The sequence below is a fragment of the Salmo trutta genome, unplaced genomic scaffold (assembly GCF_901001165.1).
Source record: "Salmo trutta unplaced genomic scaffold, fSalTru1.1, whole genome shotgun sequence".
NCBI lineage: Eukaryota > Metazoa > Chordata > Actinopteri > Salmoniformes > Salmonidae > Salmo > Salmo trutta.
The window spans coordinates 59,024-72,473 of NW_021822834.1; positions in this window are offsets into that span (position 1 = coordinate 59,024).

Genomic DNA, 13,450 nt, shown 5'->3' on the forward strand with positions numbered 1-13,450 from the left:
CATCAGATTACCGACCAACACACCCGGTCTGCCACTAGGGGGGCTTCAGATTACCGACCAACACACCCAGTCTGCCACTAGGGGGCATCAGATTACCAACCAACACACCCGGTCTGCCACTAGGGGCATCAGATTACCGACCAACACACCCGGTCTGCCACTAGGGGGGCATCAGATTACCGACCAACCCACCCGGTCTGCCACTAAGGGGGGCATCAGATTACCGACCAACACACCCGGTCTGCCACTAGGGGGGCATCAGATTACCGACCAACACACCCGGTCTGCCACTATGGGAGGCATCAGATTACCGACCAACACACCCGGTCTGCCACTAAGGGGCATCAGATTACCGACCAACACACCCGGTCTGCCACTAGGGGGGTCATCAGATTACCAACCAACACACCCGGTCTGCCACGAGGGGAATCAGATTACCGACCAACACACCCGGTCTGCCACTAGGGAGCATCAGATTACCTACCAACACACCCGGTCTGCCACTAGGGGGCATCAGATTACCGACCAACACACCCGGTCTGCCACTAGGGGGGGCATCAGATTACCGACCAACACACCCGGTCTGCCACTAGGGGGGGCATCAGATTACCGACCAACACACCCGGTCTGCCACTAGGGGGGGCATCAGATTACCGACCAACACACCCGGTCTGCCACTAGGGGGGGCATCAGATTACCGACCAACACACCCGGTCTGCCACTAGGGGGGTCATCAGATTACCAACCAACACACCTTGTCTGCCACGAGGGGCATCAGATTACCGACCAACACACCCGGTCTGCCACTAGGGGCATCAGATTACCGACCAACACACCCGGTCTGCCACGAGCGGCATCAGATTACCGACCAACACACCCGGTCTGCCACTAGGGGGGTCATCAGATTACCAACCAACACACCCGGTCTGCCACGAGGGGCATCACATTACCGACCAACACACCCGGTCTGCCACTAGGGGGGTCATCAGATTACCAACCAACACACCCGGTCTGCCACGAGGGGCATCAGATTACCGACCAACACACCCGGTCTGCCACTAGGGGCATCAGATTACCAACCAACACACCCGGTCTGCCACTAGGGGCATCAGATTACCGACCAACACACCCGGTCTGCCACTAGGGGGCATCAGATTACTGACCAACACACCCGGTCTGCCACTAGGGGGGGCATCAGATTACCGACCAACACACCCGGACTGCCACTAGGGGGCATCAGATTACCGACCAACACACCCGGTCTGCCACTAGGGGGGGCATCAGATTACCGACCAACACACCCGGTCTGCCACTAGGGGGGGCATCAGATTACCGACCAACACCCCCGGTCTACCACTAGGGGCATCAGATTACCGACCAACACACCCGGTCTGCCACTAGTGGGCATCAGATTACCGACCAACACACCCGGTCTGCCACTAGTGGGCATCAGATTACCGACCAACACACCCGGTCTGCCACTAGGGGGGGCATCAGATTACCGACCAACACACCCGGTCTGCCACTAGTGGGCATCAGATTACCGACCAACACACCCGGTCTAACACTAGGGGGGGCATCAGATTACCGACCAACACACCCGGTCTGCCACTAGGGGGGGCATCAGATTACCGACCAACACACCCAGTCTGCCACTAGGGGGCATCAGATTACCGACCAACACACCCGGTCTGCCACTAGGGGGGCTTCAGATTACCGACCAACACACCCAGTCTGCCACTAGGGGGCATCAGATTACCAACCAACACACCCGGTCTGCCACTAGGGGCATCAGATTACCGACCAACACACCCGGTCTGCCACTAGGGGGGCATCAGATTACCGACCAACACACCCGGTCTGCCACTAAGGGGGGCATCAGATTACCGACCAACACACCCGGTCTGCCACTAGGGGGGCATCAGATTACCGACCAACACACCCGGTCTGCCACTATGGGAGGCATCAGATTACCGACCAACACACCCGGTCTGCCACTAAGGGGCATCAGATTACCGACCAACACACCCGGTCTGCCACTAGGGGGGTCATCAGATTACCAACCAACACACCCGGTCTGCAACGAGGGGAATCAGATTACCGACCAACACACCCGGTCTGCCACTAGGGAGCATCAGATTACCTACCAACACACCCGGTCTGCCACTAGGGGGCATCAGATTACCGACCAACACACCCGGTCTGCCACTAGGGGCATCAGATTACCGACCAACACACCCGGTCTGCCACTAGGGGGCATCAGATTACTGACCAACACACCCGGTCTGCCACTAGGGGGGGCATCAGATTACCGACCAACACACCCGGACTGCCACTAGGGGGCATCAGATTACCGACCAACACACCCGGTCTGCCACTAGGGGGGGCATCAGATTACCGACCAACACACCCGGTCTGCCACTAGGGGGGGCATCAGATTACCGACCAACACCCCCGGTCTACCACTAGGGGCATCAGATTACCGACCAACACACCCGGTCTGCCACTAGTGGGCATCAGATTACCGACCAACACACCCGGTCTGCCACTAGTGGGCATCAGATTACCGACCAACACACCCGGTCTGCCACTAGGGGGGGATCAGATTACCGACCAACACACCCGGTCTGCCACTAGTGGGCATCAGATTACCGACCAACACACCCGGTCTAACACTAGGGGGGGCATCAGATTACCGACCAACACACCCGGTCTGCCACTAGGGGGGGCATCAGATTACCGACCAACACACCCAGTCTGCCACTAGGGGGCATCAGATTACCGACCAACACACCCGGTCTGCCACTAGGGGGGCTTCAGATTACCGACCAACACACCCAGTCTGCCACTAGGGGGCATCAGATTACCAACCAACACACCCGGTCTGCCACTAGGGGCATCAGATTACCGACCAACACACCCGGTCTGCCACTAGGGGGGCATCAGATTACCGACCAACACACCCGGTCTGCCACTAAGGGGGGCATCAGATTACCGACCAACACACCCGGTCTGCCACTAGGGGGCATCAGATTACCGACCAACACACCCGGTCTGCCACTATGGGAGGCATCAGATTACCGACCAACACACCCGGTCTGCCACTAAGGGGCATCAGATTACCGACCAACACACCCGGTCTGCCACTAGGGGGGTCATCAGATTACCAACCAACACACCCGGTCTGCAACGAGGGGAATCAGATTACCGACCAACACACCCGGTCTGCCACTAGGGAGCATCAGATTACCTACCAACACACCCGGTCTGCCACTAGGGGGCATCAGATTACCGACCAACACACCCGGTCTGCCACTAGGGGGGGCATCAGATTACCGACCAACACACCCGGTCTGCCACTAGGGGGGGCATCAGAATACCGACCAACACACCCGGTCTGCCACTAGGGGGGGCATCAGATTACCGACCAACACACCCGGTCTGCCACTAGGGGGGGCATCAGATTACCGACCAACACACCCGGTCTGCCACTAGGGGGGTCATCAGATTACCAACCAACACACCCGGTCTACCACGAGGGGCATCAGATTACCGACCAACACACCCGGTCTGCCACTAGGGGCATCAGATTACCGACCAACACACCCGGTCTGCCACGAGCGGCATCAGATTACCGACCAACACACCCGGTCTGCCACTAGGGGGGTCATCAGATTACCAACCAACACACCCGGTCTGCCACGAGGGGCATCAGATTACCGACCAACACACCCGGTCTGCCACTAGGGGCATCAGATTACCAACCAACACACCCGGTCTGCCACTAGGGGCATCAGATTACCGACCAACACACCCGGTCTGCCACTAGGGGGCATCAGATTACTGACCAACACACCCGGTCTGCCACTAGGGGGGGCATCAGATTACCGACCAACACACCCGGACTGCCACTAGGGGGCATCAGATTACCGACCAACACACCCGGTCTGCCACTAGGGGGGGCATCAGATTACCGACCAACACACCCGGTCTGCCACTAGGGGGGGCATCAGATTACCGACCAACACCCCCGGTCTACCACTAGGGGCATCAGATTACCGACCAACACACCCGGTCTGCCACTAGTGGGCATCAGATTACCGACCAACACACCCGGTCTGCCACTAGTGGGCATCAGATTACCGACCAACACACCCGGTCTGCCACTAGGGGGGGCATCAGATTACCGACCAACACACCCGGTCTGCCACTAGTGGGCATCAGATTACCGACCAACACACCCGGTCTAACACTAGGGGGGGCATCAGATTACCGACCAACACACCCGGTCTGCCACTAGGGGGGGCATCAGATTACCGACCAACACACCCAGTCTGCCACTAGGGGGCATCAGATTACCGACCAACACACCCGGTCTGCCACTAGGGGGGCTTCAGATTACCGACCAACACACCCAGTCTGCCACTAGGGGGCATCAGATTACCAACCAACACACCCGGTCTGCCACTAGGGGCATCAGATTACCGACCAACACACCCGGTCTGCCACTAGGGGGCATCAGATTACCGACCAACACACCCGGTCTGCCACTAGGGGGGTCATCAGATTACCAACCAACACACCCGGTCTGCCACGAGGGGAATCAGATTACCGACCAACACACCCGGTCTGCCACTAGGGAGCATCAGATTACCTACCAACACACCCGGTCTGCCACTAGGGGGCATCAGATTACCGACCAACACACCCGGTCTGCCACTAGGGGGGGCATCAGATTACCGACCAACACACCCGGTCTGCCACTAGGGGGGGCATCAGATTACCGACCAACACACCCGGTCTGCCACTAGGGGGGGCATCAGATTACCAACCAACACACCTTGTCTGCCACGAGGGGCATCAGATTACCGACCAACACACCCGGTCTGCCACTAGGGGCATCAGATTACCGACCAACACACCCAGTCTGCCACGAGCGGCATCAGATTACCGACCAACACACCCGGTCTGCCACTAGGGGGGTCATCAGATTACCAACCAACACACCCGGTCTGCCACGAGGGGCATCACATTACCGACCAACACACCCGGTCTGCCACTAGGGGGGTCATCAGATTACCAACCAACACACCCGGTCTGCCACGAGGGGCATCAGATTACCGACCAACACACCCGGTCTGCCACTAGGGGCATCAGATTACCAACCAACACACCCGGTCTGCCACTAGGGGGCATCAGATTACCGACCAACACACCCGGTCTGCCACTAGGGGGGGCATCAGATTACCGACCAACACACCCGGTCTGCCACTAGGGGGGGCATCAGATTACCGACCAACACACCCGGTCTGCCACTAGGGGGGGCATCAGATTACCGACCAACACACCCGGTCTGCCACTAGGGGGGGCATCAGATTACCGACCAACACACCCGGTCTGCCACTAGGGGGGTCATCAGATTACCAACCAACACACCTTGTCTGCCACGAGGGGCATCAGATTACCGACCAACACACCCGGTCTGCCACTAGGGGCATCAGATTACCGACCAACACACCCAGTCTGCCACGAGCGGCATCAGATTACCGACCAACACACCCGGTCTGCCACTAGGGGGGTCATCAGATTACCAACCAACACACCCGGTCTGCCACGAGGGGCATCACATTACCGACCAACACACCCGGTCTGCCACTAGGGGGGTCATCAGATTACCAACCAACACACCCGGTCTGCCACGAGGGGCATCAGATTACCGACCAACACACCCGGTCTGCCACTAGGGGCATCAGATTACCAACCAACACACCCGGTCTGCCACTAGGGGCATCAGATTACCGACCAACACACCCGGTCTGCCACTAGGGGGCATCAGATTACTGACCAACACACCCGGTCTGCCACTAGGGGGGGCATCAGATTACCGACCAACACACCCGGACTGCCACTAGGGGGCATCAGATTACCGACCAACACACCCGGTCTGCCACTAGGGGGGGCATCAGATTACCGACCAACACACCCGGTCTGCCACTAGGGGGGGCATCAGATTACCGACCAACACCCCCGGTCTACCACTAGGGGCATCAGATTACCGACCAACACACCCGGTCTGCCACTAGTGGGCATCAGATTACCGACCAACACACCCGGTCTGCCACTAGTGGGCATCAGATTACCGACCAACACACCCGGTCTGCCACTAGGGGGGGCATCAGATTACCGACCAACACACCCGGTCTGCCACTAGTGGGCATCAGATTACCGACCAACACACCCGGTCTAACACTAGGGGGGGCATCAGATTACCGACCAACACACCCGGTCTGCCACTAGGGGGGGCATCAGATTACCGACCAACACACCCAGTCTGCCACTAGGGGGCATCAGATTACCGACCAACACACCCGGTCTGCCACTAGGGGGCATCAGATTACCAACCAACACACCCGGTCTGCCACTAGGGGCATCAGATTACCGACCAACACACCCGGTCAGCCACTAGGGGGGCATCAGATTACCGACCAACACACCCGGTCTGCCAATTAGGGGGGCATCAGATTACCGACCAACACACCCGGTCTGCCACTAGGGGGGCATCAGATTACCGACCAACACACCCGGTCTGCCACTATGGGAGGCATCAGATTACCGACCAACACACCCGGTCTGCCACTAAGGGGCATCAGATTACCGACCAACACACCCGGTCTGCCACTAGGGGGGTCATCAGATTACCAACCAACACACCCGGTCTGCCACGAGGGGAATCAGATTACCGAACAACACACCCGGTCTGCCACTAGGGAGCATCAGATTACCTACCAACACACCCGGTCTGCCACTAGGGGGCATCAGATTACCGACCAACACACCCGGTCTGCCACTAGGGGGGGCATCAGATTACCGACCAACACACCCGGTCTGCCACTAGGGGGGGCATCAGAATACCGACCAACACACCCGGTCTGCCACTAGGGGGGGCATCAGATTACCGACCAACACACCCGGTCTGCCACTAGGGGGGGCATCAGATTACCGACCAACACACCCGGTCTGCCACTAGGGGGGTCATCAGATTACCAACCAACACACCCGGTCTGCCACGAGGGGCATCAGATTACCGACCAACACACCCGGTCTGCCACTAGGGGCATCAGATTACCGACCAACACACCCGGTCTGCCACGAGCGGCATCAGATTACCGACCAACACACCCGGTCTGCCACTAGGGGGGTCATCAGATTACCAACCAACACACCCGGTCTGCCACGAGGGGCATCACATTACCGACCAACACACCCGGTCTGCCACTAGGGGGGGCATCAGATTACCGACCAACACACCCGGTCTGCCACTAGGGGGGGCATCAGATTACCGACCAACACACCCGGTCTGCCACTAGGGGGCATCAGATTACCGACCAACACACCCGGTCTGCCACTAGGGGGGGCATCAGATTACCGACCAACACACCCGGACTGCCACTAGGGGGCATCAGATTACCGACCAACACACCCGGTCTGCCACTAGGGGGGGCATCAGATTACCGACCAACACACCCGGTCTGCCACTAGGGGGGGCATCAGATTACCGACCAACACACCCGGTCTGCCACTAGGGGCATCAGATTACCGACCAACACACCCAGTCTGCCACTAGGGGGCATCAGATTACCGAAAAACACACCCGGTCTGCCACAAGGGGGGCATCAGATTACCGACCAACACACCCGGTCTGCCACTAGGGGCATCAGATTACCGACCAACACACCCGGTCTGCCACTAGGGGGGGCATCAGATTACCAACTAACACACCCGGTCTGCCACTAGGGGCATCAGATTACCGACCAACACAACCGGTCTGCCACTAGGGGCATCAGATTACCGACCAACACACCCGGTCTGCCACTAGGGGGGGAATCAGATTACCGACCAACACACCCGGTCTGCCACTAGGGGGCATCAGATTACCAACCAACACACCCGGTCTGCCACTAGGGGGCATCAGATTACCGACCAACACACCCGGTCTGCCACTAGGGGGAGCATCAGATTACCGACCAACACACCCGGTCTGCGACTAGGGGGCATCAGATTACCGACCAACACACCCGGTCTGCCACTAGGGGGAGCATCAGATTACCGACCAACACACCCGGTCTGCCACTAGGGGGGGCATCAGATTACCGACCAACACACCCGGTCTGCCACTAGGGGGGGCATCAGATTACCGACCAACACACCCAGTCTGCCACTAGGGGGGTCATCAGATTACCAACCAACACACCCGGTCTGCCACGAGGGGCATCAGATTACCGACCAACACACCCGGTCTGCCACTAGGGGCATCAGATTACCGACCAACACACCCGGTCTGCCACTAGGGGCATCAGATTACCGACCAACACACCCGGTCTGCCACTAGGGGGGGCATCAGATTACCGACCAACACACCCGGTCTGCCACTATGGGGGGCATCAGATTACCGACCAACACACCGGGTCTGCCACTAGGGGGCATCAGATTACCGACCAACACACCCGGTCTGCCACTAGTGGGCATCAGATTACCGACCAACACACCCGGTCTGCCACTAGGGGCATCAGATTACCGACCAACACACCCGGTCTGCCACTAGGGGCATCAGATTACCGACCAACACACCCGGTCTGCCACTAGGGGGGGCATCAGATTACCGACCAACACACCCGGTCTGCCACTAGGGGGGCATCAGATTACCGACCAACACACCCGGTCTGCCACTAGGGGGCATCAGATTACCAACCAACACACCCGGTCTGCCACTAGGGGGCATCAGATTACCGACCAACACACCCGGTCTGCCACTAGGGGGGGCATCAGATTACCGACCAACACACCCGGTCTGCCACTAGGGGGGGCATCAGATTACCGACCAACACACCCGGTCTGCCACTAGGGGGGTCATCAGATTACCGACCAACACACCCGGTCTGCCACTAGGGGGGGCATCAGATTACCGACCAACACACCCGGTCTGCCACTAGGGGGGTCATCAGATTACCGACCAACACACCCGGTCTGCCACGAGGGGAATCAGATTACCGACCAACACACCTGGTCTGCCACTAGGGGCATCAGATTACCGACCAACACACCCGGTCTGCCACGAGCGGCATCAGATTACCGACCAACACACCCGGTCTGCCACTATGGGGGTCATCAGATTACCAACCAACACACCCGGTCTGCCACGAGGGGCATCAGATTACCGACCAACACACCCGGTCTGCCACTAGGGGCATCAGATTACCGACCAACACACCCGGTCTGCCACTAGGGGCATCAGATTACCGACCAACACACCCGGTCTGCCACTAGGGGGCATCAGATTACCGACCAACACACCCGGTCTGCCACTAGGGGGGGCATCAGATTACCGACCAACACACCCGGTCTGCCACTAGGGGGCATCAGATTACCGACCAACACACCCGGTCTGCCACTAGGGGGGGCATCAGATTACCGACCAACACCCCCGGTCTACCACTAGGGGCATCAGATTACCGACCAACACACCCGGTCTGCCACTAGTGGGCATCAGATTACCGACCAACACACCCGGTCTGCCACTAGTGGGCATCAGATTACCGACCAACACACCCGGTCTGCCACTAGGGGGGGCATCAGATTACCGACCAACACACCCGGTCTGCCACTAGTGGGCATCAGATTACCGACCAACACACCCGGTCTGCCACTAGGGGGGGCATCAGATTACCGACCAACACACCCGGTCTGCCACTAGGGGGCATCAGATTACCGACCAACACACCCAGTCTGCCACTAGGGGGCATCAGATTACCGACCAACACACCCGGTCTGCCACTAGGGGGGCTTCAGATTACCGACCAACACACCCAGTCTGCCACTAGGGGGCATCAGATTACCAACCAACACACCCGGTCTGCCACTAGGGGCATCAGATTACCGACCAACACACCCGGTCTGCCACTAGGGGGGCATCAGATTACCGACCAACACACCCGGTCTGCCACTAAGGGGGGCATCAGATTACCGACCAACACACCCGGTCTGCCACTAGGGGGGCATCAGATTACCGACCAACACACCCGGTCTGCCACTATGGGAGGCATCAGATTACCGACCAACACACCCGGTCTGCCACTAAGGGGCATCAGATTACCGACCAACACACCCGGTCTGCCACTAGGGGGGTCATCAGATTACCAACCAACACACCCGGTCTGCCACGAGGGGAATCAGATTACCGACCAACACACCCGGTCTGCCACTAGGGAGCATCAGATTACCTACCAACACACCCGGTCTGCCACTAGGGGGGGCATCAGATTACCGACCAACACACCCGGTCTGCCACTAGGGGGCATCAGATTACCGACCAACACACCCAGTCTGCCACTAGGGGGCATCAGATTACCGACCAACACACCCGGTCTGCCACTAGGGGGGCTTCAGATTACCGACCAACACACCCGGTCTGCCACTAGGGTCATCAGATTACCGACCAACACACCCGGTCTGCCACTAGGGGGGGCATCAGATTACCGACCAACACACCCGGTCTGCCACTAGGGGGGTCATCAGATTACCGACCAACACACCCGGTCTGCCACGAGGGGAATCAGATTACCGACCAACACACCTGGTCTGCCACTAGGGGCATCAGATTACCGACCAACACACCCGGTCTGCCACGAGCGGCATCAGATTACCGACCAACACACCCGGTCTGCCACTATGGGGGTCATCAGATTACCAACCAACACACCCGGTCTGCCACGAGGGGCATCAGATTACCGACCAACACACCCGGTCTGCCACTAGGGGCATCAGATTACCGACCAACACACCCGGTCTGCCACTAGGGGCATCAGATTACCGACCAACACACCCGGTCTGCCACTAGGGGGCATCAGATTACCGACCAACACACCCGGTCTGCCACTAGGGGGGGCATCAGATTACCGACCAACACACCCGGTCTGCCACTAGGGGGCATCAGATTACCGACCAACACACCCGGTCTGCCACTAGGGGGGGCATCAGATTACCGACCAACACCCCCGGTCTACCACTAGGGGCATCAGATTACCGACCAACACACCCGGTCTGCCACTAGTGGGCATCAGATTACCGACCAACACACCCGGTCTGCCACTAGTGGGCATCAGATTACCGACCAACACACCCGGTCTGCCACTAGGGGGGGCATCAGATTACCGACCAACACACCCGGTCTGCCACTAGTGGGCATCAGATTACCGACCAACACACCCGGTCTGCCACTAGGGGGGGCATCAGATTACCGACCAACACACCCGGTCTGCCACTAGGGGGCATCAGATTACCGACCAACACACCCAGTCTGCCACTAGGGGGCATCAGATTACCGACCAACACACCCGGTCTGCCACTAGGGGGGCTTCAGATTACCGACCAACACACCCAGTCTGCCACTAGGGGGCATCAGATTACCAACCAACACACCCGGTCTGCCACTAGGGGCATCAGATTACCGACCAACACACCCGGTCTGCCACTAGGGGGGCATCAGATTACCGACCAACACACCCGGTCTGCCACTAAGGGGGGCATCAGATTACCGACCAACACACCCGGTCTGCCACTAGGGGGGCATCAGATTACCGACCAACACACCCGGTCTGCCACTATGGGAGGCATCAGATTACCGACCAACACACCCGGTCTGCCACTAAGGGGCATCAGATTACCGACCAACACACCCGGTCTGCCACTAGGGGGGTCATCAGATTACCAACCAACACACCCGGTCTGCCACGAGGGGAATCAGATTACCGACCAACACACCCGGTCTGCCACTAGGGAGCATCAGATTACCTACCAACACACCCGGTCTGCCACTAGGGGGGGCATCAGATTACCGACCAACACACCCGGTCTGCCACTAGGGGGCATCAGATTACCGACCAACACACCCAGTCTGCCACTAGGGGGCATCAGATTACCGACCAACACACCCGGTCTGCCACTAGGGGGGCTTCAGATTACCGACCAACACACCCAGTCTGCCACTAGGGGGCATCAGATTACCAACCAACACACCCGGTCTGCCACTAGGGGCATCAGATTACCGACCAACACACCCGGTCTGCCACTAGGGGGGCATCAGATTACCGACCAACACACCCGGTCTGCCACTAAGGGGGGCATCAGATTACCGACCAACACACCCGGTCTGCCACTAGGGGGGCATCAGATTACCGACCAACACACCCGGTCTGCCACTAGGGGGGGCATTAGATTACCGACCAACACTCCCGGTCTGCCACTAGGGGGGGCATCAGATTACCGACCAACACACCCGGTCTGCCACTAGGGGGGGCATCAGATTACCGACCAACACAACCGGTCTGCCACTAGGGGCATCAGATTACCAACCAACACACCCGATCTGCCACTAGGGGCATCAGATTACCGACCAACACACCCGGTCTGCCACTAGGGGCATCAGATTACCGACCAACACACCCGGTCTGCCACTAGGGGGCATCAGATTACCGACCAACACACCCAGTCTGCCACTAGGGGGGGCATCAGATTACCGACCAACACACCCGGTCTGCCACTAGGGGGCATCAGATTACCGACCAACACACCCGGTCTGCCACTAATGGGGGCATCAGATTACTGCGATATCTCATTATACGCTCTCATTGGTGCTTAAAAGCGTTTCCATTTATCACTGTTACAACCTAATAGAGGAGGAAACTACATGTATTACAACCAGTATGCTGTCGAAATGTAATATTACAATAAACAACGAATAAATCACATAAATCCAATGCATCCATTTGTATGGAAGCATGTAATCCCCAGTGGTAGGCTATATATACAGGCACACAGGGAGATACAGAGCTGTGTGATCAGAAATACACCAATGAATGTGCGGCATGATCGTTCAATCTCTCTAAACCCCGATCTCTCCAAAACCAATCAGAGCTCTAACAAAGCATCACTCCGGTAAACCACTGGGCCTAGTTTCTACCTGGTACTTGGCCTAGTTTCCACCTGGTACTTGGCCTAGTTTCCACCTGGTACCTGGCCTAGTTTCCACCTGGTACCTGGCCTAGTTTCCACCTGGTACTTGGCCTAGTTTCCACTTGGTACCTGGCCTAGTTTCCCCCTGGTACCTGGCCTAGTTTCCAACTGGTACTTGGCCTAGTTTCCACCTGGTACCTGGCCTAGTTTCCACCTGGTACTTGGCCTAGATTACACCTGGTACTTGGCCTAGTTTCCACCTGGTACTTGGCCTAGTTTCCACCTGGTACTTGGCCTAGTTTCCACCTGGTACTTGGCCTAGTTTCCACCTGGTACCTGGCCTAGTTTCCACCTGGTACCTGGCCTAGTTTCCACCTGGTACTTGGCCTAGTTTCCACCTGGTACTTGGCCTAATTTCCACCTGGTACTTGGCCTAGTCCAT